This window comes from Etheostoma spectabile, unplaced genomic scaffold (genome assembly GCF_008692095.1).
Source record: "Etheostoma spectabile isolate EspeVRDwgs_2016 unplaced genomic scaffold, UIUC_Espe_1.0 scaffold00001847, whole genome shotgun sequence".
Taxonomy (NCBI): Eukaryota; Metazoa; Chordata; class Actinopteri; order Perciformes; family Percidae; genus Etheostoma; species Etheostoma spectabile.
Window position 1 is genome coordinate 6559 of NW_022602818.1, and position 11698 is coordinate 18256.

At 40.3% G+C, this 11698-nt stretch overlaps 6 non-coding genes across 6 annotated transcripts; 3 read left to right on the plus strand and 3 right to left on the minus strand.

Moving 5' to 3' along the window:
• Positions 1-1251: 1251 nt before the first annotated feature.
• Positions 1252-1324, minus strand: trnaa-agc (transfer RNA alanine (anticodon AGC)). The gene has a single exon. It is a non-coding gene; the product is annotated as a tRNA-Ala (tRNA).
• Positions 1325-1895: 571 nt separating this feature from the next.
• On the plus strand, positions 1896-1983 carry trnay-gua (transfer RNA tyrosine (anticodon GUA)). Its single transcript is given in 2 exon segments — positions 1896-1932; positions 1948-1983. It is a non-coding gene; the product is annotated as a tRNA-Tyr (tRNA).
• Positions 1984-7614: 5631 nt separating this feature from the next.
• Positions 7615-7687, plus strand: trnam-cau (transfer RNA methionine (anticodon CAU)). The gene has a single exon. It is a non-coding gene; the product is annotated as a tRNA-Met (tRNA).
• Positions 7688-9926: 2239 nt separating this feature from the next.
• trnat-ugu (transfer RNA threonine (anticodon UGU)) lies at positions 9927-9999 on the plus strand. The gene has a single exon. It is a non-coding gene; the product is annotated as a tRNA-Thr (tRNA).
• Positions 10000-10606: 607 nt separating this feature from the next.
• trnat-agu (transfer RNA threonine (anticodon AGU)) lies at positions 10607-10680 on the minus strand. The gene has a single exon. It is a non-coding gene; the product is annotated as a tRNA-Thr (tRNA).
• Positions 10681-11625: 945 nt separating this feature from the next.
• trnat-ugu (transfer RNA threonine (anticodon UGU)) lies at positions 11626-11698 on the minus strand. Its single transcript has one exon. It is a non-coding gene; the product is annotated as a tRNA-Thr (tRNA).

Consider the following 11698-nt stretch of genomic DNA (forward strand, 5'->3'; position numbering starts at 1 on the left):
TTTTGGAAGACTGGGAGAAGGCGTGTGCTGAAGCACAAACACAAACTATCAATACACGCCTCAAAGTACTGCAATATCATTGGCTAATGAGAACTTATGTGACGCCAGAAAAGCTTAATAAATACAATGGTGCCATCCCAGACTTGTGTATTAGATGTGGAGAAGAAAAGGAACATTCTTCCATTGCATCTGGAAATGCAAGAAAGTTTTACAATTCTGGAGGGAGATAAAACAAGCTCTAGAGACGATACTAGGTATAAAGTTAGTTCTTGACCCCAAGTTGTTCATCCTAGGTTTATATCCTGACGAACATCATATGTCCCGAAAAATTATTACTGCCTTGGATTTATGTTTCCTACTTGCAAAAAGGGTCATAGCGCTCTCATGGAAGAGTACCAGTAAACCAAAATTCATTAAATGGATCACTGAAATATCCACAACCTTACCAATGGAAAAGATCTCTTTCATTATAAAAGGGAAACTATCGCTATTTCAAAATATTTGGGGTCCTTTTATGGAATATATAAAAAACATAGATATGAGGTGGCGGGTGAGTTATAGTAGCGGTTGGTCTTCTGCAGTGTCCTAAATAATCTTTTTTATTTGTATAATTGACTACTTTACTTTGAATTGTACATTTGAGTTTGTGTTCTCTGAACCACGTACAATACTAAAATAATTTGGGCTAACTCCTGGAAATAGAGAAACCGTTATTGTTGTATTTGTTGTTTTTTCTCAGGGTGGTTGGGTGAGGGATGTTGCTTTCCTTTTCTCATATATTTTATATGTAATAAGTGCTGCTCTAAAATATTCTATAAAAACCTGGCATGCAAGGAAAGGAGCTGAATATTGAACATTAACCTAACTACCCTGGACTTTCCTCTGATGTGGGAGCACACTTGTGCCTTGTGTATTGTTGGAAACACTGTTGAAAAACCAATAAAGATAATGTTGGAAAAAAAAAAAAAGTCATAGTATAGTATGTCAAAAATTCATAAAAAATCATAAAAATTCATAGTATAGTATGTCAAAAAAATTCATAGTATAGGATGTCGAAATATTCATAAAAAGTTATAGTATATGTCAAAAATTCATATAAGCCATAGTATAGTATGACAAAATATTCATAAAATGTCATAAAAAGTCATAGTATAGTATGTCTAAATATTCATAAAAAGTCGTAGTGTAGTATGTCATAAAAAGTCCAGATTTATAGTTCTTGTTGTAAAACAAGAAGAATCTAAAGTCCTCTGGAGAATGCGGGCATTGATCCCGCTACCTCTCGCATGCTAAGCAAGCGCTCTACCATTTGAGCTAATTCCCCTTTTTCAAAAATGTCGTAGTATGTTGAAAAAAGTCATAGTATAGTATGTAAACAAATTCATAAAAGTTATAGTATAGTATGACAAAAAATCATGACAGTCATAGTTTAGTATGACAAATACCTTGCTGGATTGTTCCTTTTTAACCTGAGGTTCAACAATTGGTGAAAACTTCCTTTCCAGCACTTTGGAGAAGAAAATCCACAAGTAATTGTGATCTCCATATTGATCAAAGTATTTGTCATTATCATTTTGGCCATAACCATGCTACTAAAAGAGATTTTATCAAACCAGGTTGGGCAAGTAACCTTTCAGCTGACTTCTTGTAAAAAAAGTAACTCAACTCAAATAAAGCTACTGCGATGGCTGGGAATCGAACCGAGGTCAACTGCTTGGAAGGCAGCTATGCTCACCACTATACCACCATCACTTGGCAATACAATGTTTACTTCAAATCTTGTAATACATCTGGGCATTGAGACTGAAAACGCTCTCTATCACTGAAAGTCCCTCCAGGGGGTACTGTGTTATCACATTCAAAAGAATAGGAAGTGTGTGTATATGTACTAGCTCCCTTCGATAGCTCAGTTGGTAGAGCGGAGGACTGTAGAGGCATGTAGCTGAAATCCTTAGGTCGCTGGTTCAAATCCGGCTCGAAGGAGAAGGTTTTCTCCAGAGTTTCCCTTTAGGGATCAATCAAGAATTTCTGATTCTGATGTAGAGCTGGACGGACGACCCAAAAGCATAATACTTCTTGCCGAGACATAACATGAAACAAAAAAAAGAGGTGGGCTAGATATGAGCGCAGAAATCCTCTTACGACAGGATTTACGTGATATTCATGAAACGTTCGTATCACGCCAATCAGAGCGTAAGAATGATCGTACATTGATAAATGCAGCGGCTGGAAAGCTAAGAAGTGATAGTAGTATTTTGATGAATTTGCGTATGACACTCTCTTTTCCATCACATTCAATAAATAAACAAGATTATTCAATCCATGCCTCCCCTTCTATGCAAAGTAGTCTCATCCAGGACCTATCACACCATAAGCGAGAATCATAAACCTAGACCAATGATCAAGGAGAGTCATGTCCTGCTTGTTTGTTCCTTATATTTTTTCTCAGTTGTTTTTGTAGCATGTAGTTGAAGCAGGATATGAAAAATTGCCAACATGCTGTACTACAATTGTGCTGGCTCCTAATCTGGGTTAATTTAACATAAACTGGATTTTAAAGTACAGATTATGGTTGGAACAGTGCCCTGCTTCAGGGCTCGTCCGGGAGTTGAACCCGCGACCTCTCGCACTCAAAGTGAGAATCATACCCCTAGACCAACGAGACACATAAAATTATTCTATCAGCAATTTTCCATCAAGTAATGTGACCAGTCAGTGACTCAAAAGGCAATTGTTAAGTAGTTTGTTTGGCATGTGGTGTTTTTATGGCTCCACTGCCAGATTGAGCTGTCTGATTATATTGGACGAAAGACTACTTTAGAAGCAAAACATTTTACCAACATTTGAACTTGAATTTTTCGGTCAGAAGTGACAGCAGAAAAGCCTAGTTTCCACCATCTATTGGACGACAGACTACTTTTGCCATAATTGGAAATTGAATATTGGTAAAAAGGAAATGCAGCTTGAAAAAGGAAATGCAGCTTGGATTTGTCACTGACTTGAAAGACTATGGTCAGGTAGATTGGCATGGGGTCTTTTCATGGCTCCACGGCCCGATTCAGCTTTCCAATATCATTTGACAACAGGAAACATTTGATACAATTTTTTTTACCAAAACACACACTTGATTTTGTCAGTAAAAAGTGATAGTAAAATCGTGATGAATTTGCGGGGGCAATGACACTCTTTTCCATCACACTCAATAAATAAACCAGATTATTCAATCCATGCTTCCACTTCTATGCAAAGTGGTCTCATCCAGGACCTATCGCACCCTAAGGGAGAATCATACCCATAGACCAAGGGTCGGCAACCCGCGGCTCAGGAACCGCATGCGGCTCTTTGATGCTCCTCCTCAGCTTTTGAAAATAATTAATGAGTATTTAATTAAAATGTATTTTATTTTAGTTTGTTCATGTTCAAAATGTAATTCTAGGAAGATTATGGCGATCTTGTAACTTCTAAAATATTTAAATATTTAAATATTATTATTTTGTTGTTGTTGTCGCTCTTAATACACGTCACAATGTGCGACACCCGCCAGTGAGTGGTTTTTTTTTAAAACTTTTTGACCCCAGGTAGGCCAACTATGGAGAATTCAAAGAAAAGAAAAGTATGTGATAAAACAGGACGTTCAATGCTACGTGGGCAGATTCATTTGCTTTCACTGCTGACGAGACTGGTTTACCAGTGTGCCTAAAATGTAATGACAAACTAGCTAACAACAAAAAGTCAAATGTCACAAGACATTTCCAGAATAAACACGCAGCCTTTGCTCAGAAATATCCGGTTGGAGATGAGAGAAAAAAAGCTGTTTTGGAACTGACACAGAGGACTGATCAGAGCAAAAATCACTTCAAGAAGTGGATGAAGTTCAAGTACATATGCTAGTTTTGTTGCCGCTCAGGAACTAGTGAGGCACGGGAAGCCGTTTACAGATGGAGAATATAGAAAAAGAATCTTTCATTAAGATTTCAGAATGTACTGTTCAAGGACTTTAAAAACAAGAGTGAAATTGTGCAGAAAATCAGGGATATGTCCCTCTCTGCAAAGACTGTCAAAGACAGAACCATAAAAATGGCAGAAGACATCACCAGACAGCAAATTAAAGACATCAATTCAGCTGTGGCCTACTCAATTTCAATTCAATTTCAATTCAATCAATTGCTTGTGATGAATCTAAAGACGAAGGTGATATAGCGCTGTTCTGCCGGTATGTAAACTTGATACCACTAAAAGGCCAAACACGGGGGGGAAGGACGTTTGTGAGGCTGTCTTGAATTGTTTAAGATCAAAAGGAATCAATACCACCTACCTGGTGTCAGTGGTACAGACGGAGCACAGAGTATGACTGGAGCGCATGACAGCTTTGTGGCTTTCCTGCAGAGGTCGCTGGACAGAAAGTTGCTGACTTTTCATTGCCTCCTGCACCAAGAAGCACTGTGTGCTCAAACATTTCTTCCGGAATGCACAGAAGTCATGAATGTTGTCATTCAGATTTTGAGCAAAATAATGGCGAAAGGTGTAAATCCCCGTCAGTTCCGTTCGTTACTGGACGAGCTGGAAAGCACGTATTCTGATCTCCTGCTGCACAACAAAGTCCGGTGGCTGCCCACAGGCGAGGCGCTGAAACGCTTTGTGGCATGTCTGGAGGAAGTGAAAACCTTCCTGGGCAGCAAAGGGCTCACATTTCCTGAGCTAGAACAGCCAGTGTGGCTCGAAAAGCTACACTTCTTGGTAGACATGACATCGCACCTGAACACAGCTCTTCAGGGTAAAGGACGCACAGCCCGGCACATGTTGGAGGAGGTTTTGGCATTCGAGCGCAAGTTGACGGTGCTTGCCAGAGATATACAGAAAGGCACACTGTCACACTTCCCCAGTTTGAGAGAGTTCAGAGAAGCTCACATGATCAATTTAGAATTTTTACATTCTGCAGTCATCGCAATGCAAACATCGTTCGGGAAACGATTCAGTGAGTTCAGAGAGGAAAAACCCACATTATCCTTCCCTGTCACTCCCCTAAGCCTCGATCCATCCCTGTTGAATATGACAGCATTTCCAGGGGTGAGTCCACCTGATCTTGAGATGGAACTGGCAGACATAGCCGACAAAGAAATGTGGGTGTCTAAGTTCAAGCGCTTGACTGCGGACCTTGAAGATGTTTCACGTCAGAAGGCTGTTCTTGCTCAGAATCACAAATGGCGTGATATTGAAAACCTCCCCAAACCAGACCAACTTGTGTTTGAAACCTGGAATGCAATCCCCGACATTTATGTCAACATGAAAAAGTATGCACTTGGAGTCCTGTCGATCTTTGGATCCACATATGTATGCGAGCAGGTGTTCTCCAACATGAACTTTATTAAAAACAAACACCGCCCACGCCTCACAGATGACAGCTTAGAGTCCTGTGTGAAGATGAAGGTGACCGCGTACAGCCCCGATGTGCAGACGCTGTGCGCTGAGGTTCAGGAGGAGAAATCACATTGACCAAGTATGATCAGTATTTTAATTGCCTATTATTTTGCAAATATTCACATTTTTTCATTGTTCAGTGAAATAGACATTTTATTATTCAGGTTGACGGCTGACTGCACGGCGCCGGTAAAAGGATGACGGCACGCAGAGAGAGGACAGCATTTTTGTTTACTGCCAGTGGATAATTTAAGTTCGGTGTTTTGTTTCATTACTACAAGGACTCAAACAGACATTGAGTGTTTTATTTAACGTTCAACACAACGTCTTTTTTTTGAGTTAAAAATGTTTTGTTGTATGCAGAAATTCATTTTCCCTGCAGTTGTTCATTGATTTCATAATTGTAACACAGTATAGTTTGTTTATACATAGCACAAAGGCAAAAAAAAGTTATATACAGTGTTATTTAATTTAAAATTTCAAAAGGGTTTTGTGGCTCCCAGTGCTTTCTTTTCTGTGTGAAACGGGTCCAAATGGCTCTTTGAGTGGTAAAGGTTGCTGACCCCTGCCCTAGACCAACGAGCCACGTAAAACCACTTTCAGCAATTAGCAATTACCAATTTTCCATCAAGTACGTGTGATCAGTCAGTGACTAGAAAGGCAAATGTTAAGTAGTTTGGTGTTTTTATGGCTCCACTGCCAGATTGAGCTTTCTGATTACATTGGACGAAAGACTACTTTTGAAGCAAAACATTTTACCAACATTGGAACTTGAATTTTGGGAAAAAGGAAATGCAGCTTGGATTTGTCACTGACTTGAAAGACTATGGTCAGGTAGATTGTCATGGGGTCTTTTCACGTCTCCACTGAATGAGTCAGTTTCCTGATCTCATTTGATACAAAATATTTTTACCAAAACACAGACTTGATTTTGTCAGTAAAAAGTGATAGTAAAATCGTGATGAATTTGCCACGCCGATGACACTCTTTTCCATCACACTCAATAAATAAACCAGATTATTTAATTCATGCAAAGTCGTCTCATTAGCGACCTATTGGACCCAACGCGAAAATCATACCCACAGACCAATAGACCAACGAGCCATGAACACAGAGTTCTAGCAATTTTCCATCAAGGAAATTCAGCTACAATCTGTCAGGGTCTTAAGTATTTGCCTGTATAACATCCAGGACCTGCATCAGCAGAGGATGGTTTTGATCCATCCACCTCTAGGTTACGACCCAAGCACGCTTCCGCTGCGCCACTCTGCTCTGCTGTCTATACTCAGGGGAAGGAAAATTCTGGGATTTACATTTTGAGGGCCAGTGGCAACCAAGGTTCCACCAGCTTTCGGGTTGCAAAGTTAAACATTTGGTAGACCTTGCAACTATCATTTATGTGAGCTTCCTGCTTACCTCGAAGAATCTTGAAGCAGTCTACTGAAGCAATAATGAGCCAATACCTTGTTAAAAAATGTTATCAACACCCTTCACTCTTTGCAATTTTTCTCTGACATTGTTTATTTTAGAAAATTGTAACCAGCATTAAATGAGTAGTTTTAGGTCTGTGTGAATGTGGGCCGAGTATTTACCTCGGCTGAACTTGTGAACATCTTTTTGGCATATTCCCAGTCTGATCAAGTCCAGGTGCTGGAAAATCTGTGATTCACGTTTTGAGGGAATGGGATCTGCATGTGCTTTCTTACCAGAAAGTTTCTGGAGGTCCAAATGGCATCTTTGATGGCGGCCATGGTGAGCCACTGATTTGCAAAGTTACATGCTGGTATCTGTTTCTTTGGCCTGACGGATGGACAGACGACACAAAAGCATAATACTTCTTGCCAAGACATAACAAGAAACAAAAAAAGAGGCGGGGGAGATAGAGTTAAGCCCTGAAAGAATAGAGAACTACAGACAAAAGTTATGAAATAGTACCAAGTGTTACCAGAAGAGTTGGAAAAAAACTAGAACTTTAAAGTACAAATCTTTCTTCAAGAACTCTTTATTGTGGTCACATTGGCCCTCATTTCTGAAACGTGCATACGACCTAAAACCGGCGTAGGACGGGCGTACGCCGATTCCTACGCAAAGTTTGGCAAAGTATGTGGAGTACATAAGTCTCCACATACGTTGTTTTTATTAAGATTGAAGACCAAATTTTACGAAATTTTCCCAACCATCGAGAGTGCTTTCGTAGCCTCGTTGGCGCAGTAGGCAGCGCGTCAGTCTCATAATCTGAAGGTCGTGAGTTCAACCCTCACACGGGGCAGGTGTTTCAAAAACCAAAAAACACAACTGATACTGGAAATACAGTGACTTTCAGGTGGTTGAATACTGGCACAAGCACATGAATGGAAGTTGTGATTCTGTGGTTATTTCTGAGATTGAGACAATTGAGACAATTCTTGCATTCTTTAAGAGGGTGGGGAGGCGTCTACCTCAACTGGTTGGGGGTGAGAGAAAGAGACAGATAGAGAGAGAAGAGACATGGAGAATTGTAGCAGAGGGTGTCGAACAGGGACATGGAGGCAGCAGGTGACTCTAACCACCGATCTAAACTCCTTAACAGTAGGAGTAGGGCAGGTCACCACTACATCGTAGTGATTTGTGATTATACAACACGCTTTCCCCCTCAGAAACACCAAGGCTAGACAAGTGGCCAATAGTTTACTTCAACATTTTTCCCGGGTAGGGGTCCCCATAGAAATCTTAACCGATCAGAAAACTAACTCAACATTGAAGGAGATATACCCCCTGTTAGGGATCCGGGGCATTAAAACAACACCCTACATAGTTTGTGGCTTCATAAACAATATTGTATTATCTCATAGGTACTGGAAGCAACCCGTCTCCACCAGTGCATTTCTCAATGCCCAGATGTGTTACAAGATTTGCAGTGAGTGTTGTATTGTCCAGCAGGGCAACAGGTGTGTTACGTTTCGACTAGATTTACACCATAGCAGTGCAAGTGTGACGGTTGTGGGACTACTCTAATGGTCCTCTACAGCCAGTCTCGCTGAGTTGTGTATGTGAGGCTGCGTCTGCGTCTGCACATGGGAAAATCAAGTGAAATCAGGGCGAGTACGTCGACACCACGGAGACACAAACCCACAGCAGTTATCAGAAGTTCTGCTCATTTATTCTTAAATGTCTGTGATCGTATAGTGGATTTTTTTACAAGAATTATAACAAAAATGGTTTCACAGTCATCTAAAATTAAATAAAATCCTAACCTCCCAAATTTCTATTGTATGCCAATACAATATTTTAAACAGTAGGCTACCACATCTCCAACACCAGAATACAGCACCTACATTAACACTATACATTTTCATTTAACATTGCACATACATAAAAGTCAACAACAAATTCAATAACTGTTACCTGCACATGGGAAAATCAAGTGAAATCAGGGCGAGTACGTCGACACCACGGAGACACAAACCCTACACACACACACATTGAGTTAGCCAGAAGCAATGTAAAGTTAGCTAACTTAACATTTGGCTCTAAATTCAAAACGAATGCTTCAAACGACGACAAACTAACGGCATTGAGCGCTAAAGTACAATACAAAAATACAATAAAATTAAACATTGTGTAGTGGCTTTAAAATGTTTTTTTAGCTAATATTGTCTCTGCAGCGTGTAACATGCAACTTACCACAGCAGTTATCAGAAGTTCTGCTGTGGATTACCCATAATTCCCTATCTTTAACCCTGCGGCGCATTGAGAAAGTGACACCAGCAGGTGGCGCTGTTCCCATATATGCAGGAATTTAACAACCTATTTACAACCCGTTACACAAGCATTTTGCCAAGGCTCACTTTCCAGCCACCGCCATGTTTTGAAACCATATACAACATACGGTACAACATTAACATTACATGTTTTACCCAGTTTTCTTCTTTTATTCTGTAGTATTTCAATTTCTTTGCGGTAAGTCATCCCAAAAGGATTAATAAAGATAAGTCTGAGTCTGTCTCAGAAAAAAGTCAACAAATCTGAAAATCTTCAGGGTATGTAGCTCAGTGGTAGAGCTCCTGCTTTACATGTTACATGTTACCCCTAAGTGCAAACAGCAGAGCAGAATAGCACAGCGGAAGCGTGCTGGGCCCATAACCCAGAGGTCAATGGATCAAAACTATTCTCTACTAAATCCTATAGCAGAGGATGGTTCCTTGAACTTTCCCTGCAGTATAGCGACCCCTGCCGACCTATTACCTAAAACTACTCATCTCTTCCCCATTGACTCCTCCAAAATGACGAGTCTGCTTCTGAAGCATGAGTTTCTTGAATAAAGTAAAGATTGAGTATGCTGAGATCGAGTATGGTCACGTGACTGCATAACGACGTTTGATTGGTGAAACACAGTCATGTGGTAGAGCCTTCAGCGGAAGACTCTCTCTCTATAGCTCTCTCTGGAGCTGCTTGACAAAGATGGATGGATGGTTGGAACCCTGGTCACTAGCTCATTGTAATCTTGCATGACAGGCAATCCTGTAGGAGGCGCTGTAGCTTAGTGGTTAAAGCACCTGTCTTGTAAACAGGAGATCCTGGGTCCAAATCCCAGCAGTGCCTCATTATCAGTTAATGTTTATGTTATCTGCACTACAAAGAGTGTATATATTTGTTATTTGTTTTTGCTATAGTGCTTAACAAGCATTATATAATTTTGCCCAATTGTGGCGTGTTGAGGGGCAATAAATATCTAAAGTGAAATGGATTGGACCCATTTTTTAATGCTTTTAAACCTTGTTGTTGGGGCTGAATGTGGCCCCGGTGTACACCAGTACCCTGTGACATCACTGTTGGGTGGGGTTTCAGGTGCATGTGATGCTGACTGAGGTCAGAGGTGAAATGAACATGAACTTTACTGGCCAAGGCACTTTGGGCGCTGACTGTGTGATTTTAACATCTTCGATGCTGCTGTAATAAAAATTAATACATTTATTATTTGATATTAGTTGACTATATTGGGATATGCAACTGAAGGAAGAATCTTTATGCCTTTGCATTTTGGATGCTTTTCTGTTGTTTAGATATGGCTACATTCACATAAAGTATCCAAAGAGTACAATACTGCACTCTGTTCAGTTGCTTACACCAAGTTCCTCGTAGCTGCTAATCCAAGTTTATCTCCTGAGGAGATGATGACATACCAACAGAGGTAATCTCTGCAACAACAAGGTGCTGCTGGGATTTGAACCCAGGATCTCCTGTTTACTAGACAGGCACTTTAACCAACTAAGCCACAGCACCTCCACGAGTACCAACCGTGTAAGTCTTAATTTATTTGGTGCAGAGACTACCTCTGTTTGCGTGTCATCATCATGTCAACCCAACTCCCGTTAAGATACCCTGGTAGCAAATGAAAATGGCATGTTACATTTACACAGAAACACCAATAACATGCCCACAAGGTGTTCTATTTGCCTGATAACTAATGAAATTAATTAATAAATGCACTACTTTGGCTCCACTACAGTTCTGTGTCAGTCAACTGCTCCATTTCACTCACCACAGAGTGAACTTTAACCAACTAAGCCACAGCACCTCTGGGGATGAACACGTTTCAGTAAACAACTGAACAGAGTACAGTGGAGTATTGTGCACTTTGGATACTTTAAGTGAATGTAGCCATGTTTAAACAACAGAAAAATATCCAAGATGCAAAGGCATATAGGGAAGGATGATATTTTGAGAAATTACAGTTTATTGGCGGTTGACCTCAACTGAGGAGGTAATAGAGCGGTGGAAGGTGATTCTTCCTTCAGTTGCATATCCCGATATAGTCAATAATATCAAATAATTAATTTATTAATTTTCATTCCAGAAGCATCGAAGACGTTAAAATCACACAGTCAGCGCCCAAAGTGCCTTGGCCGGTAAAGTTCATGTTTATTTCACCTCTGACCTCAGTCAGCATCACACGCCTGAAACCTCACCCAACAATGATGTCACAGGGTACTGGTGTACACCTGGGCCATGTTCAGCCCCAACAAAACAAGGATTAAAAGCATTAAAAAATGGGTCCAATCTATTTCCCTTTAGATATTTATTGCCCATCAACAGGCCACAACTGGGCAAAATTAAATTATGGTTGTTAAGCACTTTAGCAAAAATAGTAGTGCAGATAACATAAATATTAACTGATAATGAGACACTTCTGGGATTTGGACCCAGGATCTTCATTAAGTGATAACTAGGCACTGCTGGGATTTGGATCCAGGATCTCCTGTTTACAAGACACGCGCTTTAACCACTAAGCTACAGCGCC